The 8,562-nt window shown below is 49.6% G+C and overlaps 1 long non-coding RNA gene across 1 annotated transcript; it reads left to right on the forward strand.

Moving 5' to 3' along the window:
* On the forward strand, window positions 1–6,036 carry LOC146401588 (uncharacterized). Its single transcript, XR_014810264.1, has 3 exons — window positions 1–1,319; window positions 1,685–1,998; window positions 3,448–6,036. It is a non-coding gene; the product is annotated as an uncharacterized LOC146401588 (long non-coding RNA).
* Window positions 6,037–8,562: the final 2,526 nt, after the last annotated feature.

Here is an 8,562-nt window from a genome sequence, read left to right on the forward strand (position 1 = left end):
AACCGATTGGGGTGGCTGTGCCCGCCAAGGAAGCCTCTCACCTGACAGCCAGTGTTGCTGGATCCTGAGCGGGTTAGGATCTCTGAGTGGATGAAAACCAGGAGAACACTCTGATTCTGTCCCTCCCCACCACACGCTCCAGCTGGACCCAGGCAGAGGCGGAGCACATGGGCCTCAGATGGCCGTTAAGAAGCTCTGTTATCTTGGACGCTCCACATTGTCATCTGTTGTACCAGGTACATCCCTGATGGTCTCCAGCAGCTCAAGAGCCCCGAAAGCAGCAGCCACAGCAAATTTTGCAGCAGTGGGGGCTTCTCTGGGAGTCCTTCCCTCAACAAGACTTCCCCCACTTATTGCTGTTCCAGCCACTCTCTGAAATAGAGGTAGAAACAGGTGCAGGGCCTTTTGTGTCAAGCTGGCCTAGGTGTGGTCCACGCTGACCCTCCTCCCAGCACCCACTGGAGGTTGTGAAGAAAGAGGACTCACTGCCCCATAGCCTCCAACTGCTCTACTGAGGAGACGATGCTCCAGGAAGGGGCTGTGGACTGTGAACCCCCCATGCTGCACAATGGAGTTGCCCGAAGAGACGGAGACTTCAGCCTGGCTTCTGCTACACTAGACATGGAAGCAGAGTGGTGCCAGAGCTTGGCGACTGCCGTGGGGCTGGAAGAGCGTGGTGGAGCCCTGGAGACCTTGGGGTCTGCCCAAAGCTTGCCTTCATCTGGACAGAGCCCTGTCTTCCCAGCAGCTTTCTCTTGACAGAGTGCACGTGCAAGTAAAAGCTTGGCCTGAGGCGTGTTTTTACTGTCCCGATCCACGATCCAGGGTTTGCATGCCAGCCCCTCTGAGGGTCCCTGATTCCAGCTGCTTAGACTTCTTCGGGCCCCAAGACCAGCCTTCCTCTTGCCTCAGGCCTGAAACAGCTCAGGAGTAGGCTTATTCCTCCTTCTTCCAACCCTCAAACTAGCAAATAACTGCCCCATCTCAGCTGTGTCCACTAAGCAAGATAAAGATTTTCTTCTCTGCCTTATTATCATCAACATGAACCCAGCATCCCCCCCGCCCCGACCCCACCGCCAGCCCATAAACCTTAAAGGAGGTAAAAAGAGTCACGAAAACTTTTTTTTTAAAATCATGCTCATTAACTGCTAGAGCTTTCTCATTGTGGTATAGGCTTCACCCCTAAAATCTTTCCCATTCCCCCTACCCTCTGTCCACACACACACGTGCATATGCACGCACACACACACACCTCTTGAGGATTTTCACTTCCAGGACATTGAGAGAAGGAGGAAACTGGAAAAGGGAAGAGGCACAAGGTAAACACAGTAAAATCCAACTACAGCTAGGTCTGGGGATTACCGGCTCTGTTTCTAAAGGTGGACAAGCCAAGGCTCCCGTCCAGCCCTAGAGAACCCAGTCTAAGGCTTGCCTCTTGATTTTGTAGCTCAGCCTCAGCTGGGTGGGTCAGGGTGGGTGGGAAGAGGGGCTGAGAGGGGCTGAGGAAAGGTACTTGGCTGAGGAAAACTGCTGGAAAGGGCAGGGGCAGCTGCAGAAACTCTCCCAGTTCCCTCTCCTTCTTCCAGTTCATCCCTCTTTATTCCTTAGGGTTATCTTTTTTTAAAAGCCAAACAGATCATGTCATCCCCTGATTATTCCATCAGTGATTCCCTTTGGCTTTTAGGAAGACGTTCCACCTCCTTAGCTTGGCATACAGCCCCTGTCTGCCTCTGCAGTCCCACGCTTCCTCACCCTGGCCTCCAGCCTGCAAAACTACCTGCTGTTCTCCCAAAGCACCACACCGTGTCACCCCTGTGCCTTCTGCAAGTCCCACTTCCTGGAGCTCCTGCCACCATGCTGCCCTTTACCATTCAACTCACCTCTTACAAGTCTACTCAATTGGAGGCTTCTCTTCTGGTCAGCCATATGCCCTGCTCTCAATCATCACAGTGACTCTTTACATTTGCTGGACTTTTTCCTCTGTTGGCATTCTTGACGGTAAGGAACACCTCTTTCACCTTTACATACCTACCTAGTGCCAAAGCACAGAGCAGGCACACAAAACATTCAGTGAATGAGTGATCTCAAGAGTACATGCACTGCTCAGGAAGAAGTTGGGAAGTGACCTCATGCCTTGAAGGATTCTAGATGGCATACCTGTATCCTCTCCCAGTTAAGGCCTTTACCTGAGCTTGGGAACATGGAATTATTGAAGGTCTAGGATGGGAGGGACTTCACAGCAGGATGGAGAAGGGATGGGACAATAGAAGCAGAGGTCAGAAAGAGAAAAGATGCTACACAGCTAGTTTTGAAGATGGAGAAATGGGCCATGGGCCAGGAAATGTAGGTGGTGTACAGAAGTTGGAAAAGGCTCGGAACCAATTTCCCACTAGAGCCTTCAGAGGGAACGTGAGCCCTACCTACATCTTGATGTTAGCACACTGAGACTGGTTTTGGACTTCTGACTTCCAGAACTGTAAGATAATGAATGTGTTTTTAAGTTGCTAAGTTTGTGGCAGTTTGATATAGCAACAGAAGGAAACTAATACAGATTATCTAGCAACAGAAGGAAACTAATACAGATTATCTTCTTTTTTTTTTTTAACTTTTTAGGGCCACACCCATGGCATGTGGAGGTCCCCAGGCTAGCAGTCCAATTGGAGCTACAGCTTCAGCCTATACCACAGCCACAGCAACATCAGATCCGAGCCATGTCTGCGACCTACACCACAGCTCACAGCACCGCCAGATCCTTAACCCACTGAATGAGGCCAGGGATCGAACCCACAATCTCATGGTTCCTGTCAGATTTGTTTCCAGTGTGCCATGAAGGCAACTCCCAGATTATCATTTGAACAAAATTGGTTCAGAGAAGGTAGACTGTGTACAAGTATAAATATATGAATATATAAATATATATATATGTTTGTGCCTTTAATGGGTGATAAAAGCAGGGCACAGGAAATTTGAAATGGGGCCGGCAAATGAGTAGATCAGGCTCTAAAGCAGCCAGGCACCTGTAACCAGTTGCTTTCAGGCTCCTTTGACAGTGCAGACAATTTGTTCCCCTTTGGCTGGGAATAACCAGCCTGCATGCCCTCTCCAGGCACTTTATAAAAAGATACATCGGAGTTCCCATTGTGGCATAGCGGAAATGAATCCGACTAGGAACCATGAGGTTGCAGGTTCGATCCCTGGCCTCGCTCAGTGGGGTAAGGATCCAGCATTGCCGTGAGCTGTGGTGTAGATTGCAGACACAAGCTCGGATCTGGTATTGCTGTGGCTCTGGCGTAGGCCAGCGGCTACAGCTCCAGTTGGACCCCTAACCCGGGAACCTCCATATGCTGCAGGTGCAGCCCTAAAAGGACAAAAAGACCAAAAACTAAAAATAAAAAGATACAGCACCTTGAAGTGTTACAGACATCAACGAATGTGCTTTATTCTCAGGAATGGAAAAAGGGTTAACAAGGAAAGAAGATCTGAAGGAGAAATTCAAGTGAAAAAGCAGGATGGATGCTCACCAGGCTTGATGGTCTGATGATCTGATGCATGAGGAACCCCAGCGGCCTTTGTGCTTCATCCTTGGCCACTGTGCAGGCTGGTTCTGCACCCACTGTGCCATAGCGAGGGTGGAGGCTCTGGTCCAAATCTAGGTAGAAGGCCTTGCGTCAGTGCACAGATTGTGACCACCTCCCAGGTGCACGCTGGCTTCCCAGTGCCTTAGCCTGGACACTGCCACTGGCCTCTTAGTGCCTGAAGGCCTGCCCCACAGTGTCCAAGACGGCCAAGGGCGCCTGTTGAAACAACTCCTCAGGGATGAGGGGTTGGCTGTACACTCCGCCACCCCCACCAGGACAGGCCCTATGCCTCCCCCCCCATTTCTTTCTGGAGAGTGCCTGCATCTGCCCTGTGGCAAAGCTGACGTGCTGCCTTCACAGGTGAATTAAGGCTGGATCCCAGGCAGCTGACAAGCACTTGGCTGAGATGAAAGTCAGGGTCAGCATGACCTGAAGAATTAGGGAAGGACACTGACAGCAGTTTAGAGAGTTCTTTTGTGTGTACCTCCAGGAGCCCCAGCGCACATCATAACCTCGCCACCACATCCTAGGTCAGGCCACCTTTTCTGGAGGTCCCGAAAGGTAGCACAGATGGCCTCCCCCTGTCATGGAAGGCACACCCAGCCGTAGATCCTCAGAGGCATGGGGAGAAGCCTCAGGCTGCTTTCTGAGGCCCGAGAGAGGCAGTTTCTTGTGGGCGGCATCCCTTTGAAGATATGGGGCCAGCTTTTTGCAGATATAGTAAAATGTCTCCTGAACATCTGGAAGGCCTGCCTTCATCTCTGGGAGCTTAGTCTACCCACTCAGATGTCCTACCAAAGATGAGGCCGCCTGAGGAGAGCCTGTCGGAAAGGCTCTTTCTTCCAAGGGGGTGGAATGCAGTGGCTCTATAAGCAGGGCATGGGTGACCGCTTGGGTCTTCCTGGGATGGAGGATGGCTGATGCAGGTGGCCCTGCATGGCCTGGGCTGGGGCATCCACTGCAGCCTCCTCACTCTCAGCCACAGTGTGGCAGCCCTGCAGCCCCCTCTGAGCAGAGTGTGTTTGGGAGTTGGGGACGTCACTGAGCTGAGTTGGGCCGAGTGGTTTGTGGGTGTGTATGCCTTTCCTCATGATGGTCTGTGAAATCCTTCTCCCTCAGATAGGCGTAAGTATCAGAAAGTTCAGTGTTGAGTTAACTGATGAACATCAGGCCTGCCATTATGAACCCACTGAGGACAGGAATGTAATTACATCTGTGTAAACCACACATCGGCATATCTTCTGCCTATTTTCTTACAGACTCAGCAGTATAAGAGCCAGGATAAAATGCCTTTGAGTGTGGAGTTCCCTGGTGGTCTAGCAGTTAAGGACGTGGCATTGTCACTGCTATGACTCAGGTCACTGCTATCATGAGAGTTTGATCCCTGGGAACGTTCACATGCTGCAAGTGTGGCCAAGAAAAGAGAGTGCCCCGAAAAACCAAACTCCTTCAGTTTTAGTTGGCCCTGATCATCCAGTCCCCCCGCAAGGAAACATGGGAAGAGATGGGTGTGTGGGGGGAAGACAAAAGATTCTTTTCAATCTCTTCCTGGCTTTTAGTTAAAATTTTTACTCTGGATCTCAACTTCATTGTCATGAAGAAGGGCCTGTTTTTCAGGAGTGCTGAGAAAGGACAGATGAATTATTCCTTAGAGATTTCAGAATGAACAACCACAAGGAAGAATAGACCTTAACATCAGTGCTGGCTATTTCTAGATCTGAGAGTTCTGGCATTGCCAAGTCAATCAGAATGCTCTTGTGAGCTGCCTAGCGCAGGAACTAAGAGGCTGCAAAGGACTTCTACGTACACCACTTCAGTGCCTTTCCTGATGCTTTTCCCCTAATGAAAATTCACTTCCATAGTATTATGTGTTCTTTAGGCTGTTCTTCCTCTAAAAGCAGGTGTCCATTTTTAGACAGGACTAGGAATCAATGATGTGTTTGTATCCTGGCTCTATAGGCTGTGTGACCTTAGGAAAGTTACCATCCCACTCTGTTTTTCAAGTGTTCTCCTTGTGAAACAAATATGTTAACTCAACCTAACCCTAAAGTTCCTTGCTGTGCTAACATCTTCAGGTTAATTTAAAAGGCCAGATCCCACAAGATGTCAGCTGAGAAGATAGCTGAAACTCTACCATCTCAGATCTCATCTCCAAGATAATAAATATAATATGGAAATATTATGAACCCAACAGTGCATTCCACGCATATTTACAGAGGCTCATTATGTTCTAGGAATTACAGTAGACACGGGGGATAAGGTGAAATAGACATCATAGATAGAAATTTTCATGTTGGTCATTGATTAGATCAGCACTTGGGGGAAGGTTGTTAACTGGAAAGTCAGCTTGCTATGCATGGCTGATTCTTGATTTGGGTAGGACTGAATATTTTGGCACTTAAACCTTTAATGATTTACATAATTCCTTTCATAGAGTAATTAAACATACTTCCTAAAACTCTGTCTGGGAAAGAATTTATAGGTCACTGTCACAACCTTGGGGCTGACAGTAATACCATATTCCCTGCCCACCAGTCCAGAAAATTACTCTCACTAAACTTTGGCATCTTCTGCTTAGAAATGACAGGTAGGAGCTCCTGTCGTGGTGCAGCAGGAACGAATCCGACTAGTATCCATGAGGACTCAGGTTCGATCCCTGGCCTTGCTCAGTGGGTTAAAGATCCAGCGTTGCCATGAGCTGTGGTGTAGGTCAAAGACGAGGCTCCTATCTGGTGTTACTGTGGCTGAGGCATGGGCCAGCAGCTGTAGCTCTGATTGGACCCCTAGTCTGGGAACCTGCATATGCTGTGGGTAAGGCCCTAAAAAGCAGGAAAAAAAAGAAATGACAAGGTAGCCAACCCCCACTGATCAAGAGGAAACATGTTTCTCTTCTGCTTTCTTAGCCTTAAGATTTCCTTTGATGTAAGACATCATGACCGGTTGTCTGCAGCAATATCTCTTTGTAAGGTGTTCACATCTCCCAGCTTCCTTCTGAGCTCCTGCTAACTCCCTACCATCTTAGATGTCAGGGCTTTTCACAAATCATTTGAAGTTCTTCTGAGCAGTCCTAGACTGGTCTCACTGGACCCCACGAGACGTGTAGGAGGTGAAGATGGAGTTTCCCTTTGATTTTCTCCCCATCTCATTACCTACTTTGGAAGGAAGTGCTTCTACTCTAGTAAGTTGCTTTCTGTCTATTAATAGGTCGGTGAAAAGAGAAAAATGAAAGCTCTTACCCGCCCCTCCCCCCACCCCACCTTAGAAGAAAGAGAAGAGAAATGGAGGAAGACGGTTTAAGAACTTTATTTTCCCTGCTTAGGCTTAAAGCTTCTCTTACAGAAACTGGCCCCCCCGGATCCCCTTTACTAACTGCCATAATCCCTCGGTTCTCCCAAAGTTTTTCTCTCCCTACCTCCCCCCATGGCCTCCCACGGTTTCTAAAGGAAAAGGTGTTTTGTTAGACTTGAAAACCTGCACTACATCCTTGCAGCGCAGATGCCACCGCTGAACCGAAGACGGACCTAAAATGCCTAGCTTTCCTGCCTCCCTGATTCATTTGGACGCGGGCTTCAGTTCATCGAATTTGACCTTCAGGATCCGCCCTCCAAGCCCGCCTGCAGACACTCACCCGCTTCCCCAGAGCACTGGAAGCCGGTGGTCCCCGACGTGTCCACCCGCAGTCCGCACCCATCCTGTCTCCCAAGGCCTGGCGGACCACACACCCACCCGAACCCGCGTCTGAGTGCCACTCCTCCTCCCCGCATTTCTCCCATTCCTCCTCTTCCTAACCCCCCCCCCACGCCTCCGCCCACCCTCCCCCCGCCGCTCCTCTAGTCCTGCCCCCCTCCTGCTCCTCCTCCTGCCCCCGCTCCTGTTTCTGCTCCCCGCGCCCTCTTCTTCCTTTCCCGGCTCCTCGCTTCCTCCAAGCCTACCTTAGTTACTTTTTTAAAGTACATTTTCTATTTAAAATATCCACCTTACAAAAATGTTTCAAAACGAGTCGGAGTTACCCGCGCCTGTTTACCTAAATTCGCCGAAGGTCTCGTTTGACCCCCTTTGCCGGCCCTTACCCTCAGTGGGAAGGACGGTGTCTCCCTCCCCAGACCACCCGGGGAGATCTCTCCCCGCCACCTGCTGAGAGGCCTGCACTTCCTAGGCTGGGAAGTTGACTGACTTTAAAAATTTTAAAGAACTGCAAATACTTTCCCCAGGAGGGAGCACGTGATGATAGGTACCCTTCCTAGACCTGGGATACCTGGGCCACTGATCTTGCTGCTATTAACACTTGAAGTGGGTGAGTTTATCACCCTTATTCCAAGCTGGCTCTTAGTTGAGAGCAGATCCTTGCACAAAAGAGAGTTGGTCTTCAGAGGCTGGTCCAGAGCAAGGGTGTCACCTGGCAGGGACCACCTGAGTTGGATTCTGCAGAATTCTGGGAACTTGGTGCTCACAAGGGAAAGCCAGAATAAAAAAGAGAAAAGGGAGAGAAGAGAGAAATTTAAAAGAACTTTTAAGTGGAGTTCCCATCGTGGCGCAGTGGTTAACAAATCCGACTAGGAACCATGAGGTTGCGGGTTCGGTCCTTGCCCTTGCTCAGTGGGTTAACAATCTGGCGTTGCCGTGAGCTGTGGTGTAGGTTGCAGACGCGGCTCGGATCCCGCGTTGCTGTGGCTCTGGCGTAGGCCGGTGGCTACAGCTCCGATTCAACCCCTAGCCTGGGAACCTCCATATGCCGCCGGAGCGGCCCAAGAAATAGCAACAACAACAACAAAAGACAAAAAAATAAATAAATAAAAAATAAAAGAACTTTAAGTAAAGAACAAACAAAAACCCCTACAAAACAAAACCTACAGGTTCTGGCTTCTCACTTCCTCTCTTTGCATTAAAGGTTTCCCCGAGTGATTGATTACAAAACAAAGTTCACAGAAGTGATAGTCTTGGTGCAAGAAGTTGGTCACTACAGGATTTAGACTGTTAGAGAAAT

Source organism: Sus scrofa, chromosome 7 (assembly GCF_054392235.1).
Source record: "Sus scrofa isolate SSC_HxYL_T2T_F1_AM1 chromosome 7, Sscrofa_HxYL_maternal_Yorkshire_Landrace_v2.0, whole genome shotgun sequence".
Taxonomy (NCBI): domain Eukaryota; kingdom Metazoa; phylum Chordata; class Mammalia; order Artiodactyla; family Suidae; genus Sus; species Sus scrofa.